The sequence below is a fragment of the Octodon degus genome, unplaced genomic scaffold, assembly GCF_000260255.1.
Source record: "Octodon degus isolate 3935 unplaced genomic scaffold, OctDeg1.0 scaffold00045, whole genome shotgun sequence".
In the NCBI taxonomy this organism is placed as follows: Eukaryota; Metazoa; Chordata; class Mammalia; order Rodentia; family Octodontidae; genus Octodon; species Octodon degus.
Genome location: NW_004524621.1, coordinates 13,329,640 through 13,346,706, shown reverse-complemented (window position 1 = coordinate 13,346,706; position 17,067 = coordinate 13,329,640). Strand labels below are relative to the sequence as shown.

Sequence of the window (17,067 nt, the reverse complement as noted above, 5' to 3'; positions counted from 1 at the left end):
CACTTCTGCACAGATGAGCAAATCGAACAATATCCTAAGAACCAGGAGTATATGGAAGTGAACTTTACAGCTGAACTGTGAAAGCATCCTCCATCTCCTGCTCAAGTTCAGGTCTGTACTATTATTAAGCCTTTCAACTTGTCACAAGGAAAGAAAGAACATTTGATGAGGCTGCATTTGCAGCTGTGCCTCTTTTACAGCAGGTAGAAGCTTTTCACAAAAGAACTTCTAACAGATAACATTTAAGAAGCCACAAAGAAGATACTAGCCTGGTACCCTCCAGATCTTCTGTGACCAAGATGTCTGTGAAGCCACGGGCCCCTCTACTGCAAATCAGGCACCAAGCAAGGCTTGTGACCTGCAAAAGCACAGCAGAACAGGAGGCTGAAGAGCTTGAGAAACTGCAGCAATACACATTCAAAGCACAAGAAATAGATCCCAGAATTCTTGAAGATGGGCCTGTCTTGCTGAAGAGACCACCTGTGAAACCACCTATTCAGAGTATTGGCTTAGATTTGGAAATTGAGAAAAGAATCCAGGATCGAGAGTCAAAGAAGAAATTAGAGGATGAACACTTTGAATTTCTTTTTCTTTTCTTTTTTTTTTTTTTTTTTTGGCAGAACCGGGGATTGAACTCAGGCCCTTGCACTTGCCAGGGAAGCGCTTATTCTGCTGAGCCATCTTCCCCAGCCAAACATTTTGAATTTCATTCTAGACCTTGCCGTATTAAGGTCTTGGGGGCTGGCCAAATAGCTCAGAGGATTAAAGTACCTGCAAGCAGGCTCAGGGGCTGGGGTTCAATCTCCAGGCCTGCCATGCTGGCCCCGCCCCTGGGGCACACTGAGATGGCAATTGAGACTGGGCGTGGTGGCAAGCGCCTGTAATCCCAGCTCTTGGGAGGCTGTAGACAGGCGGATCACTATGGAGTCCAATCTGGTAGTGAAACCCTGAACACCCTGTAGACCCTTCCCTAAAATTAAAAAAAAGATCTTGGAAGATGTTGTGGGTGTTCCTGAAAAGAAAGTCCTAGTCACCATCCCCAAGTCTCCAGCCTTTGCACTAAAGAACAGAATCCAACTATCCAGCAAAGAAAATGAGGAAGAAGATGAACCAGCAGTGATAAGAGTTCAACCTGTGCCACATTATGGGGTGCCTTTTAAGCCCCATATTCCAGAGGCAAGAACTGTAGAAATATGCCCTTTCTCTTTTGATTCTTGGGGCAAAGAATGCCAGTTACAAAAGAAGAAAATAAAAGAATTACAGAAAGAGGAGGTACCAAAGTTGAAGGCACTTCCCTTACCTCATTTTGATAGCATTAACCAGCCAGAAAAGATAAAAAACATGACCCAAACTGAGCTATTTTACTTGGAGACCAACAGAAGATGTTCTAAGAAGGCTCAGACATAGAGGCACCAGCTGGAAGAAGAACTGAAACAGCAGAAAGAAGCAGCTTGCTTCAAGGCTCATCCGAACATGGTCACCTCCCAGGAGCCCTTTGTTCCCAAGAAAGAGAAAAAAACAGTTGCTGAGGGCCTTTGTGGTTGTCTAGTTCAGGAACCTTTGCAATTGGCTACTGAGAAGAGAGCCGAGGAGCTACAGGAGCTGGAGAAGAGAATGGCTGAGGTAGAAGCTAAGAAAGCCCAGCAGCTGGAGGAAGCCAGGCAGCAGGAAAAGGAACAGAAGGAGGAGCTGGGCAGGCTGCAGAAGGAACTGGTGCACAAGGCAAAGCCAATACATAAATACTGGTCTGTGGAGATAAAGTCAAGTGACCAGCCTCTGACTATGCCTATCTCTCCCAAGTTCTCCACTGATTCCACTGCTGAGCTAAGCCGTGGGCCAGGGAGATGGCTCAGTAGAATAAGCGCTTGCCTGGCAAGGGCAAGAGCCTGAGTTCAATCCCTGGTTCTGCAAAAAACAAAACAAAACATACTCTTTAGGGCCAAGGAGATAGCTCAGTAGAATAAGCACTTGCCTGGCAAGCACAGGGTCCTGAGTTCAATCTCCAGTACTGCAAAAAAAAAAAAAAAAAAAAAAAAAAAAAAGCTGTGAGCTAAGCAATGAGCTGCAGGCCCCACTTGGCAGCAGGAGCTACTTGTTACTTCACACAAGGCACAGAGAGAACTCATTTTTTCCAGACTCACTGACCCATGCCTCAGCATTCCAACAGCTGTGGGGCCAGTTCTGTGGAGAAGTGTTTTCATACATTTTAAGGCTAAAGTGACACTCGCTAAACATCTATGCCTTGATGAGACTTCATGTAGTAGTCTCCTTTAAATGTCAGTTGACCCTTAGTTAGAATTTCAAGTCTCTGTGTCAGCACAATGCAATTTTTTTCCTTTATCCCTTCCCTTTATGCATATGTGTGTGTGTGTGTGTGTACACACACACACACACACACACACACACACATATATATATATATATATATATTTGTAATCAGAAAAATAAAGGTAGTTAAAGTTAAATCTTGAGGTAGGATTTAAGTCATGGTTTCATTGAGGAGCAATGTATCAGATTCTTTCCTCCTTGCAAAAAATGAGTTTACAGTTACAAGCCTCGAGCCTTAGGTGGAGAACCTCAGTAACCACCTGTGAGCGAGACTGCATGGCTCCTGCTTGACAAAGCTTGTGGCAGAGGTGCTGTGAGGCCCCTTACCTCCCTGGAACTGAATAAAAAAAGGAGAGTGCAGCTGCCGAGTACATTTTTTTTTAAAGACCTGGCCAAGAATAAATACAGTTGTCCTCTCAATTTTTTTGAAAAGTATTATAGAACTGTTTCATTTGCCTTCTACTTATTCACCTAATCTCATTTGTGTTTTGTTTGTTTGGTGGTCCTAGGAACTGAATTAAGGACCTTGTGTTTGCCAGGCAGGCACTTACGCAGCTGAACTATCTCCCCAGCCCTCATTTGTGTGTTTCTATAAGAACTATTTGTTCACCTAGTATCACCTGGGTGATGGGATTTAAACTAATATTTAATCTCCTCATTTTTCTGCATCATTAAAACAGAAATCATTAGCATGTGACAATAAAATCCTTTTTGAATTTAAGAATAAAGGAAAGGAATATATAAACAATTAAAATGTATTATATACATGTACCAGCTCCTTATCATCAATATACGTATTATGTGCTACAAACACATATTAATAAAAATAAAAAATTACTTATTTTTGGATGGATGGATGGATGGATCAGTGGCAAAGTGAATGCTTAGCGTGTGTAAGGCCTGGCTTCAATCTCCAGCATGAAGGAAAGTTAAAGGACTTCAAGGTGCAAACATCAGTTACCTGAAAAATTAATTCATGTGAATTCTAGCCTTGGTCATTTTAATTTCAGAAAAAGCCTTCTAAACACAAGAAAACAAGGAATGACAAGAAAGGTAAAAGCTGTGGGAGTTGAGGGACAGGAACTGTATTCCATGTGCACATTCCTTGCTGCTTGAGAAAATTCCTGGTGCCAAGCAGCCATGTAGAAAGTCAGAGCTTATTTGCTGCTGTGCCGATGGCTTATGCCTCCGTATCAGTAAGACCTCAGACACTGTCCTGGAGAAATGAAACTTCATCGTTGTCATTGGCAGCCACAGAGGTATCCTCATCTTTTGCTTGTTAGATATATTGAATGAGTCTCTGATTAACCCCCACTGTTCTGCCTTCCTCATCCTATCTATGTTTTCTCTGTCATAACAGGGTGGAGTATGACATTTTCATTACCATATATAATGAAATTACAATCTTTTTGTGATCAAAGGATCAAACTCAGGATCTCATGCAAACTGCACTCTTTACTTAGCTAAAAAGGAGAGATTTTCCTCTAAACTAGATGTTTAAGTATTCCAACTCTATAATTTGTCTGTTCATTGTGCCCTTTCCATACACAAAAGCATAATCTTTTGTGCCCTTTCTGGTCCCCTGTTAGCAAGTTGATAAACTTCGTCAGTTTGTAAAGATCAGTTTGTCTAGGAAATTTTGTTTCTAACACTAAACAAATGGAGTCTCTCACATCTCTCCATTCACATATACACTCAAACTGGCACGCAGACACACACACTCAACTAGAGGTTGAGATAACCTCTAACCTCTAAACCAAGCATCTGAGCTCCCCAGGAATCTTCCCACCCCACACTCAGAAACCGAGTTCACAGGATTTCTAATGAACATCAACTTAGAGTGACCCCAAGGGAAATCCGGTTTCTACAAAGTTGTCTCTTACCTAAGTCCACTAATCTGCAGTTCACATCCTTACCCAGCAGAGGGCAGGACAGACACAGGAAAAAAAAAAAAAAACTACCATTGTAAAGCCAGTCTCCTGATGTCTGAACTGGTTAGTAAAGGAGGCGACAAGTAGACCCTCTTTCAATGGACGAAGGAAGTAGAAGGCAGGGTCAGTATTTGAGTGTCAAAGTGGGGCGACAGGTGAACTTTATTGCCTGTTAAAATAGACCAATGTCCCCTAACATAATAAGGCAAAGTCCAGAAAAAATTATATAATTCTAACAGCTTGTAACAGGGTAAGACTTGAGATCTGTTAACTAAACATTTTCCTTTTTAACTTCTTGCAAGAAAGCAGAAATTCTCAACAAAGAAGCCTCATCTTTTTCTGTATACTTACCTGGATAAAAACCAACTGCTACAACTTGGAACAAAATAATGCTTTTTAGTTACTCAAATATAAGCCTGCTGCCTTCAGACACCATAATATGTCCCTGACCCAAGGTCAAAAGGGGAGTTTCTCTTCGTGGATCAGTTTTTATCAGGGACAAAAATGTTTCCCAGAAGCCCTCCCACTTCTGCTGAGGCATTGACAAGGGCAGCAGTCTATGCCTTTGTTAAAGCTGAAGCCATCACTGGTAAGGGGAATCACGTGGTTGGCCTGGGACTACGGAGTGACCACTTTCTACCCACAGTCTCAGATTATCTGGCAAGGAAGAGTAATGGGATGACTGTGTGGGCAACTCTGTGAGACTAGTAGGGAGTCACCTGACTAGAAAGTAGAAAGGAGGAAATCAAATCTCACAATAAGAGATTCTGGAGCTTCTGTCCCTTCCTTTCCTTCTTTAACCAGTATCCGAATCAGTGGCTGCAGGTGCTGTCCTCACTAGAAAAGCCGAGTAAGTGGAAGATATCCAGGTCCACAGGACTAGAGGGAGGAGAAGGGAAAGAAGCCTTCCTAGAAAGACAAGGAAATGAAACTGGTTTGAGGCACAAAGAATAATTTTAACCTGAAGGTGTAATACTTAGATAGACTTGTGTATCACACAGACACCGTCTAAGAAAACTACCTCACTGGCATCAGTGCTTACAAGGTGACTATGTTCTTTACCTTGGGACTTCAGTCCCCAACCTAGTCCTACAAGTTAGGCTAGAAGAGGGTACCTGCCCCAAGAACTTGTGACCACAGGGATCTTATGATCTGTGCTGGTTCCAAATGATGAGTTGAGCTACTCAGCTTTTCTCTATGCCTCAGGTTTGTCTTGAAAATGTGGGGAGATTGAGGCTTTTAATGGCAGGTGCTAAAAGATCCTGAGGAGTAAACCCCAACGCCATGAGATGACTAAGAAAGAAGCTTGAAGAAGCTTTAGCTGAGAGAGGGAGAAGGAGACAGAGAGGGACAGGACAGGGACGGAGGGAGCTGAGCTGAGGGAAGGAAAGCCAGGGAGTACATACATTATAAAGGAACCATGAAGCAGACACACAAAATGTGGAGAGTGGTGTCAGTGGAGGCACAGTGGAGTAGAGAACCTTGAACCACTCCTTGCTGCTGAGGATGCTGGAGTGACTATTGAGCCCCAGAGCCATTTTTCTGGCTCCTAAATTAAATGTCTGTCTGGCTCATGGTGCCTACTCTATTTCCAATGTGTAGGTCTGTCTGTCCCCTTACCTCCCAGGAACTGAACCCAGGGCTGGAGCATTCTACTATTGAACTTTGTGCCCAGCCCTTTTTATTTATTTTGAGATAAGGGCTCACTAAATTTCCCAGGCTGGGCTTGAATTTTCAGTCTTCCTGACTCAGACTTCTAATAGCTGGGATTACAGGAGCGTGCCACTGTGTTCAGCTCTCCAGATCTTAACTCCACTTTGGGCATTTGCTAACTCCTCCTCCTCTTAAAATTGCTTGTGAGAAACTGCTTCTTGCCTCCAGAAGAAGCTAAGCAATACACACCATTGGCGTTAGAGCCAAAAAACTGAGAGCTAATAAAAACCACAGATTAAGGGGCCAGGGAGATAGCTCAGTAGAATAACAGTTTGCCTGGCAAGTGCAAGGGCCTAAATTCAATCCCCAGTTCTGGAAAAAAAAAAGAAAAAACCAAAGATTACATGGTATAAAAGACCAGTTACACCACTTGCCAGCAATGTGACTTCAGATAAATTGCTAAACTTCTCTGTGCCTTGATCTTGTGTAAAATATGAATATGAGTATCTACCTCTAAATTTTAAAGGATTAAATATGTTAATAATATGTTAATATAATAAGCCAAACTTGTTAACTAACTGTACAAAAACATGTTATCATCCATTAAGAAGGCAAAGTCCTGTTATTTGTATTTATTAACACAAGGGAAAAGTGACAATGTAAATCAGAATAAAATCTAAACTGTTCAGTTTGGGAGTGAAACCTACCTTCCTCTTCAACAAGAGGCTACTCTTACAGATGGGTTTATACTATACTCTGCCTGTGTGCCAGTAGGTGGTGGCTGGTTGTCCTCTTGTGGAATCCACTTTGTCCTGACTGCCGGAATCCCTGTATGTCCCATTCAATTTAGCCTCGGTGTCACAAAGCCACAGTGGAGTGTGCGGCCAGCACCTCCTCTGTTTACACAAAAAAGGATTCCTACCACAAGGCTGAGGCTCCCATGGGAGGCCAGTTCCCAACCTTATGACTTGTTAGCACTTGTGGTATGCAAGGCTTCCACTAACACACCTTTGATCTGGGATCTGTACAAACAGAATCCACAGGGCCGGGTCACGGCGGCGAGCCCCAGCAGCTCCTGTACTCTACCACAGGGATTTCCTCATGTTGTTATCCTTTTAAATGACATCCTTCGACAGACTACTTTCCTGCAACCTCTAAGCACTCCAGGGCATAGAATCAATTCTAAACTTGTATACCTGAAATGCTTAGCCTTTCTTTAACTAGATCAATTGGAATATTCCACTCTTATTTTCCATATTATCCTGACCCCTAGAACAGCAAGAGGTTTTTTATTTCTCTAATTGCAATAGACAGTTTTTGGGCAAGCTCACAATTCCCCTTTGTCTCTGATATTCTTATCTTTTCTAAGGGTGGGCCAGTAAACATCAAATTTTACCAGGGACTTCTCTTTCTACTATATATGAATGGCCCAGTGGTAGGTAGTGACCTACCAAGGAAAAGAGGATTGAATCATCTTCTGAGTACTAAAAACTGGAACCAAATAGTGTAGTTATAACTGGCCTGAAAAATACTAAAGAGTTGTGAGCAATCACTTCCATTACATAATAGGGAAGCAGAAAAAGTGAGGCTACAATGAAAAGAATAAGAGTTATATAGAGTAAAGGAGAAGTGAGGACTACCACATCTAGGTTTCTGACTGCTTTTCCTCCTCACAGAAATTTTATGTGGTAGGGGATACTAAAATATCCTATATTATAGATGAGGAAACTGAGGCATGGAACTGAAACATTGTCCAAGCGTCATCATATGGTCTAGCTATTCATAAAAGGGTACAATTTTTTTTTGTGGCCCGCCACAGCCTGCCCTGGGTACAGCATGTGGTGCCAGGGATCACCACATGTGGTTGCTGTGCTTTGCCTAAGCTTGCCTAAGCAGGTGCTTTAGACTGCTGAGCTATCTTCCCAGCCCAAAAGGGTACAGTTTGGAGCATCCTGGTTGTGTGAGCTAGTTATGTCTCCTTAAACTGCTTTGGCTTGAGATTTCCATCACTTCTGATTTAAAAAGAGAACTAATGAAAGAAAACTGAGATCCTTTTCAGATTTTTGTTTTGTTTTTAGTGTTGGGAATCAATCCCCTCCCCATGGGACACTCTACCCCTGAGCTGTATCCCCAGCCTGGGGTGGATTCTTTGTGGAGTGTCTAGACTTGAATATGAGAAAGGACACTAAGGTACAGGAAAGGAGATGAGAAAGAAAGCAGCTACAGACATATCTGGAGGTGAGAGGGGGCCAGAAATGGAGGAACTTCACACCCATGAACCTCACATTTTTTTCCTGTGAGGTAGCATGAGACAAGGTTTTTGTGCTGAGACCACTTCACTTGGGGTGAGAAAGGATGGTATAGCTGTGTAACTAGGAGTGTGAAGTTGGTTCCCATCAGTTGGGACAGCAGATGATCGACTTTAGGTGGATAGATCCACCTAGCCAAGAGTCTTTCTTCAGCACAGCTTAGTGGCCTTGTGCTAGAGGTTTGGAGATTTGCTAGGTGAAGTTGGGAGGAGACAAAGAATAAGTTAGGCCCTTAAGCAAGGGGACTGTTGGACTGTGGAGGGCTGAAGGCATCAATGAGTAGAAGACAGGTTTGATGAGAGTCAATGTGTAAAAGAACTAAAGAAATAAAAACATATTTCAGAACCTAAAATATTAGGTTTTGAGATTTCTGAGATGGAAATTTTCTTGCTAATAACAAGGTTCAGGACATGACCACAAAAGGGAATGGAAATGGATTGAAGAGTAAGTCATGGAATTTTGGAATGAATACATGTAAACATAGAAGCATAGGGACACACAAAATCATGGAGGCTGACAAGGCAGAAAACTCGGTAATACACAATTACAGAACAATTACAGTAAACCTAGCCTCTTGCTCCCTCAGGCTTCTCTGACCTAGCACATACTAAGTGATCCTAACATTCTTGCAGGCTAAACCACACATAAAAGTAAGTACTAGGCTGGGGATATAGCTCAGAAGCATAAGTGCCTGCGTGGCAAGCACAGGGTCCTGAGTTTGATCTCTGGTTCAAAAAAAAAAAAAAAAAGCAAATACTGTAACAACCACGCCTTTGATGTGAAGTATATGTATTTCTTTCCAGTGGCCTTTTATCCCTTTCTTGGAGTTGATGAGTATAGTTGTTCTTGTTTCACACCTTATAGGCCTTCTGTGAAGACCAAAGTAGTGGAGTACACCAAATTAGATCCTTTAATGTGTAACCATTAACACAACACAGGGCCTCCTGTGTGATACAGAAGTGCGAGCTGACCAAAAGAAAGCCTTCCTAGACTGTATGTGCTGATCACCCCAAACCTTTTACACATTCCCCATGCCCCTCAGAAACCCTATTCTTTTACACTGAGGATTTAGTCTTCTCTTGGACTTTCCTGCTACTCTTGCAGTGTGTCAATCAACTCTTATTTTTCTACATTCCTTGATTATAGGTAAATTCTTTTACCACCCATGGCACTCTGCATCTTGCAAGGCAGCATGCATTAGACACGGGGTATAGACATACACGCAGGTGCACACAGGCACACAGCACACAGGCATATACAGATTCATGGATAGAGGACACAATACAGATCCTTCCTTCTTAGCCTCCCTCCCCCCAAAACTCAGAGAGGTACATGCAGGGGGAGCAGGGAAATGCACACACACACAGATATGAATTCATGTATTGAGCCATGTGTGATCACATGGCAAGCATGGAAACTTTGACGAACACCACAGTCTGGGACATAAGTGAGCTAGATTTTCCTCCGGGTATTGTTTTTCTTGTTGACTTTGGCTACAGTGGCATCCACGTGGCACATGCACAGTTCTTAGAAAAAGGACAGAAACCCGAAGCTGCTCCCAAGGTAGAAACAAAGACCTTGGCGCAGCACAGCCCCAGCTCACCAGGCCAGGATGTTGCTTCTACCTGGAACTGACATTCGAGTGCAGGTGCTGCCCCAGGGACTGGCAGTCAAGGGAAACAGTGTGCCAGGAGGGACAGCCAGCCCAACCTAAGCAGGCAAGTGCGGCCACTACCTTCTCTGACCCCATCATCTCTTTCCCAGACAACCCAGCCTTACCCCCCACAACCACCAGCTAGGGAAGGAATCAAGGATGAGAAAAATAAAACTGGAGAGACAGGTTAGAAATTAGGGCTTCAGCCAGAGAGAAATAAAAGGGCCAAAAGGTATTACTAGGTGAAAGAATGACATATTTAAATTTCAACTTTGAGCTCCCAACTCCTAGAACAGTACGTGGCACATAATGAAAATACTCTGGTAGCTTCCTGTAGAAGAGGCTGGAAACCACTAGCCTACGTGGCAGGAAGTTTTATGAGGAGCATCTAATCAGGTAAGAGAGGATGGGGAAGCCAGGCATGGTGGTATGCACCTGTAATCCTATCAGTCAGGGAAACTGAGGCAGAAGCACCTCAAATTGAAGCCTAGCCTGGGCAATTTAGTAATTTACCAAAACTATTGCAAAATAAAAGAGCTGGGATGTACCTCAGTGTGAAGGATCTGGGTTCAATCTTCAGTATTACTGGGATGTGAAGTGGTTTCTAGAGCCAAAACTAATATAAGTGTAAAGAAAAGAAGTGGCTAGGAATCTGATAAGAAAAACCCGCTAAAGCTGGCCAGAGCTGGGCCCCGGAGCTTTTGATTATGCTAATTAAAACTACAAGGCAGACACAGAAAGTTAAGGAACTAATTTACGTGAGAAAACTACCTGTTGTGGAAATGGAGAATCCATTCTTCGACGCACACATTTCCAACAGCATACAACATACTCTAGTATCTTTCAGTCTCAAAATTCTTCCCTGACCCGGATCATTCCGCTTTACATGTCATGTTTTCTGCTCTCCTTCGTAGACAAACTTCCGAAAGAACTCATCTCAAATGTATGTTATTTTCTTCTCTTGTTCACTCTATTTTATTCCAAAATGACTTGCCTCTCCTGGGCTTCTCATGTCAAGCTCACTGATGGTCTCGTGTTGTGAAATCCCACAGGTACACCCAAAGGTCACCATCTAGAGAGAACTGAGGCTCAGAAGTTAAGGAGAATTTTACTTCTTTGAACTTGGCCCAGTTCTCACAGTGAAGACACCTGAAAAGTACAAAATAAATCTGTTTGCAAACATCAAAGAGATAACAAATGGGTGTATGTGACTGCTTGTCCCTTGGGGTATGCTTGTCAATGGATAAAGAGGAAAATGAGATTTTGAACAGAAGGACAGGGGTTGAAGTTTAGAGATGGCTAAAATAAGGAGTACTAATGAACCTACCCTAGGGTGAAATACTGAAAAGGTGAGTCTTAGCAGGATGAGTCAGATGTAAGTAGGGCCTCACAGGGACCAGCTTCAAATTGTCCCAATCCCTGAAATTGGAATAAGACAATCCTGGAATTCCAGTGATTCCTAAAACACAAGCTTTAAGACCTCTCTGAAGGAAGATATCACAGACTCAAATTATTGCCAGAACCATTGTTTCATATTTAATTTTGCAATTAGCAACATCTACTCTATGAAGAGATAATACAGCATGAATGTGAACTAGCAAAAACAGTAGATAATAAAAATAACTCCAGAGAGGCCCCAAATACTGGAATTATAACAGACATTATTTTTACTGAGTTTAAAAGCAAGAGTAAGAATTTCAGCACAGGATTTAGAACAAAAAAAGGACCTAAATGGAAATTGAAGAATTAAATATTGTTATGGTTTGTGTCTAGTTGTCCCCACCAAAGTCTTATGCAGTCATCAGGGCAGGCTTCCAGTGTTTGTGATTAATTAAAGATCCAGTGCTGGGATTATGGGTATAAGTGCTACACCAGCCCCATAGCCTGAATGCAATATAAGGACAGGAGAGGGGCTTGCTCTGTTGCTGTAGCCGCTGTTCCTCCCTTTTTCCTCTTGTTGCTTTACTGTTTTCCACTGCCATGAACTGCTGACCTCTGCCATGTACTACTCTGCCTTGGAGCCAGCTGAATATGGACTGAAACCCCTGCAAACTGTGAGCTAAATACCTTTCTTTCCTTCATTTTGGGTGTTAGGTATTTTTCTCTCAGCAATGAGAAAAAAGTAACTGAAACAAATATATAATAGTCAGTAATAAGACACCATGAATAGGTCTACCAGTTGATTTAAGAAGCTGAAAAGATAATTTATGAATTGAAAAATCAGTCAGGCATGGTGGCACACACCTGAAATCCCAGCACCTGGGAGGCTGAGGCAGGAAGATCGCTGCAAGTTCAAGACCAGCCTGTGCTACATAGTTCAAGGCCAGCCTATACTACAAAGCAAGACTCTGTCTCCTTCCCCCTAAAAAACCAACCCCTCTTCCCCCTGCCAAGAAAACCAAAAACCCCGAAACCGGGTATGTTGACACACATCTATAATCCTAGCTTCTTGATAGGCTGAGATAGAAGAATCATGAGTTCAAGGCCAGTCAGGGCAAATTAGTGAGATCCTCTGAAAATAAAAAATAAGGTCTAGAAGGGCTGGTGAGATAGTTCAGTGGACTAAGCACCTGCTTAGGCAAGTGAAGGAACCAGGATTCAATCCCTTGTACCACATGCTGCACCGGCCTGGAGGCCTACCAAGTCCGGGCAAGGTGGCACACACCTGTAATCCCAGTGCTGAAAAAGCTGAAAACAAGAGCATCACTACAAGTCCAAACTACATAGTAAGTCCCTGTACCAAATACATAAAAATAAATAAATAAATAAATAGATAAATAAATAAATAAATAAAATGTAAAGATTATATTAAATAAATAAAATATAAGGATTAGAGGAATAGCTTGGCTGCAGACCACTGGTCTAGCATGCATAGAGTCCTGGGATTAATCCCCCTTACTGAAAAAAAAAAATCCAGAGAGACAAAAATTTAGGAAATACAGGAGAAAAAGTGATTAATAAAGGATATGATAAATTGTAATATATGTAAAATTCAAGTTCTAGTAAAACAAAAGAGAAAATGAAACAGGAACAAAACTTCAAGGATTAGTGGCTGAGAATTTTTTTAGAAAGCTATCAAGCCACAGATTTATTTAGTCCCAAAAATCCTCACAGGATAAATAAAATGGCATGTATACCTGACCACATGGAATCAAGCTGCTCAAAGCCAGTGAGAAAGAAAAAATTCTAAAAACCAAGCATAGGGAAAAAAGATGCATTACATTAAAAAGAAAAAAGAACAATAATAAAATAAATACATGACTCTTCAGCAAAAATAGAAGCCAATAAGTAATAGAATTACATTTTTGAAGCACTGAAGGAAAAAATAACTAAAATTTGGGCTGAGGAGGTAACCCAGTGGTAGACCACTTGTCTTCCATGTGTGAGGCCCTGAATTCAATCCCCAGCACTGCAAAACAAAACAAAAAAATCTACAAAATTGAATTTCTACATCCAACAAAAATATCTTTCATGAATAGAACTCTGATTTTCTGTTATGTAGGGGCTGGGGAAGAGCCTTTGCTAACATGCAGGATGTCCTGGTGTTTAATCTTCAGCACTAAAAAAAAAAAAAACCCTGGAAATTAAAACATAAAAAACAACTGGTGGCATCTGAACATTGACTCTTTGATATGAAGGAATTTAATTACTTATTTTAAATTATTGTGTGTGGGTTTGTTTTTTATGTATTTAGTACAGGGTCTACAGGATCTCACTACACAGATTGGACTTATAGTGATCCTTCCTGTTTTTCATCCTCCCAAGCGCTGGGATTACAGGTGCACACCATCACACCCATTCTCATTCTCCCTCTCAGTGTGCCCTGGAGGTGAGACTGGCACGGCAGGCCAAAGATCAAACCCCCAGTTCCCCAGACCCCCAGACCCTGCACCTGCTTAAACAGGCATTTTAATCCCTTGAGTTATCTGACTGGCCCTATGTTTGTGTTTTAAAACACTACTTATTTCCTAGTGTTAGACACTGAAATATTTTCAGATGATATATTGGGATACTAGGAATTTGCTTCAAAATAATCTGGGACTGGGTCAGAACTAGGTGGAGTGAAACAAGTTGGATAGGTTTTATTAATTATTGAAGTTAAAAGAAATGGCTACAGATATTTATTAAATTGGTCTCTCAACTTTTGTGTATGTTTGAAGTTTTTGTCTTTTTTGTTTTTGGAGAAAATATCTCAAGTAGGACTTGAATGTACGATCTTCCTGCCTCAGCCTCCTAAGTGCTGGGATTACAGGTGAGCACCCACACTTTTGACTTACAGTTTCCATTCTACACAATTTAGAATGGAGATGAAAATTAAGACTTTTTTTAGACACTCAGAAAATGAGAAACTGTCTCTGGTATAAAATTCCTATGAAGAAATTTAAAAAGCTATAAACCAAAAGAGAGGATTATATCTTGTTTTCAGTTTAAAGGCTCAATGTTTTTATTTATTTATTTATTTATTTATTATTTAGGGATTAAACCCAGGGTCTCACACATAGGTCTCACAACATAGGTGTTGTAAAGATATCAAGTCTCAGGCCAGGGATATAGCTTAGTGGTAGAACTTTTCTGTAGCATATACAAGGACCTGGATTCAATCCCCAACACCAGAATAGAATAGGATATAAAGTTTCCTGATTATTAAGGCATAGACTCACCATCATTTCAGTCAAAATGTCAATAAGCAGGGGCTGTGGAGATAGCTCAGTAGAATAAGCACTTGCCTGGCAAGCACAAGGACCTGAGTTCAATCCCCGGTTCCACCAGAAAAAAAAGAAAAATGTCAACAAGTAGGTGCAAGGTGGCAAGTGAGAGAGAGAGAGAGAGAGAGAGAGAGAGAGAGAGAGAGAGTGTGGGGGTGTGTGGGTGTGGTGTGGTGTGTGTTGGTGGATCTTTTTAGATGGAAGGGGTGTCTCTCCATGTTGCCCCAACTAGCCTCAAACTCATGAGCAAGGGATCCTCCTGTCTCAGTCTCCTGAGTAACTGGGGTTACAGGCATGGCCCACCTTGTCTGGCTTTTTTTTTTTTTTTTTTTTGGTGGATCTTCACAACCTAATTATAAAGTTCATATGGAATCACAAGAACCTAGATACTCATAAAGAAAAGATTCATTAAAAAAAAGAAAAGATTCATTAAGAAGCTATACTTAATAGAGTGTAATAGTTGCACAAGGATAGCTTGATACATAGGTAGGTAGGTAGGTAAGTAGGTAGGTAGATAGATAGATGTTGAACTAGAATATGAACTAGAATACAATCCAGAAATATCCCATCACAGGTATGGATACTTGCTTTATGACAAAGTCTTTTTGATTAATGGTACTGGAATAATTAGGTGTTTGAATAGAGAAGAACCATTTGCTCAAAGTCCCAACACAACTCTGTGATGAAGCCAGGTTTTTGAACCCAAATGTGCCTGGCTTTAAAGTCCATATTCTTTACACTCTGGCAACTGCCTTATTATCACCTAAAGTTCTAGTGAGTATACATACACACATGCACAAGCAGTTATAGAAGTGGTTTGTGAGACTGTTGAATGTCCAGGTAAACAGGGCCTTGGCCAATATCCCTGAAGTCTGGGCAGGTCACTTTGTTTCATGAAGTGTACCTGGCACCTAAGCACCTAGTCACCTTGGAAAAGAGTGACCTCCTGGCTTCTCTCAGTTGGGGGCCTTGAAATGGAGGCTGCCCTTTCAGCCTAGGTGTTCAAGCCTGGAGACGTCCCATAGTACCGTGAGAGATGGATCAGGTCATGTTTGGAAGAAAGCAGGAGCCAGGCCACCAGGACAAATTTGAGGTCCTACTTTTAAGCTATGCTTTATGTTTTAGCAGCTGCAGTCCAGGGGTGAGGCAAGCTGAGAAGGAAAAGCAACAGGCCCTTGCAGGAAGACTTGCAGCCAAGGCCTAGCTCCTTTTGGACTCTATGCCAGGCCCTTTGGGGCCCCTCAGAACTACTAGAGTCTGTCCCTTCAGCCTCCCTCCCCACCTTGATTTTCTGTATTGGCGATGAAGAACTTTGAGGCCTTCAGGAAAGGTAAATCCTATCGTAGGCCTTGAGTAGCTCAAAGGCTAGAAGACTAAAGATCAAAAATACCCTAAAGTGGGGGCTGGGGAACTGGCTCAGTGGAATAAGCACTTGCCTGGCAATGGCCTGAGTTCAATCCCCGCTTCCAAAAAAAAGAAAATCTCAAAAAAAAAAAAAATACCCTAAAGAGTTCTCTTAGAATCACAAGCTGATGAAGGAAAAAAAAAAAAAAAAAGAATCACAAACTGGCAGCTCTGAAGTTGTCTTACAAACTCCCCACCCAATTTTCAGATGAGAATCTGAGGAGATGGTCTGACCATGGTTACTTAGAATCAGCCTGAGTCCAGGGCTTCCTCAGTTCCCTCCTCAGCCTGCACCCTCCCAGAATGAGGCAGCCCTAGCAGTGTGTTAGGGTGTGCCCTTGCCTCAGGGGTGGAGAAAGGCCAGAGAAGGGCTTGGCAAGCCTTGTTTTCCGTGAAGAGAAGTCCTGAACAGTTTCCTGGAAGTTGTGAGCAGTGAATCTACCAGAGAGAGAGAGTGGGTACAAAACAAAGAGGCTGTCCACAGCCTCCTGCGACACACAAGGCTGCAATCCATCCGCCAAACCCAGGGCCTGAGAAAAACACACAGCACAGAATTAGATGCAGAGCACTCAGAGCTGGTCAGATCTCTCTGGAATCTGAGATCCTTGCGCAACAAAGAAATAAATCATAGAAGAGATTTCTCCTGTCCTCAGCATGTAGGTCTTCTCTCTCAATTCCACAGTCTCATTGTGGCTAGGTAAGTGTCTATCCAGAACAAACCATATGAGACACTCATTAGTGAGGTCTGGAGTTGATTAAATTAAACCTATTAGTTTGATTTTTAAAGCTGGTTCAGACTGTCTAAAAATCATGAATCATCAAACCAAACCACAGCCCCTGGTTTCACTTAGGAAACTACCATTGGCTGAGAATGCACAGGGAATTGGAAATAGTGTGGCAATTGCCCTCCTTTTGGAAGAGAAGAAAGGCATCCAGAAGGTACAGGAGAGCTGAGCAGGGAATCCAGGCCTCAGTGGAGCTACCTTTCTATCTGTCTCTCCACCTGTCTCTCTGGATTTCTGCAGCTACAGGAAGACACTGTGCTGAACCCTCCAGAGGCAGAGATGGGCCTGGAAGGATGA

General features: G+C 42.1%; 1 pseudogene; it reads left to right on the top strand.

Annotated features, from left to right (window-relative positions):
• The window catches only part of LOC101569994, an 18,089-nt pseudogene extending 1,022 nt beyond the window's left edge, over positions 1-17,067 (top strand).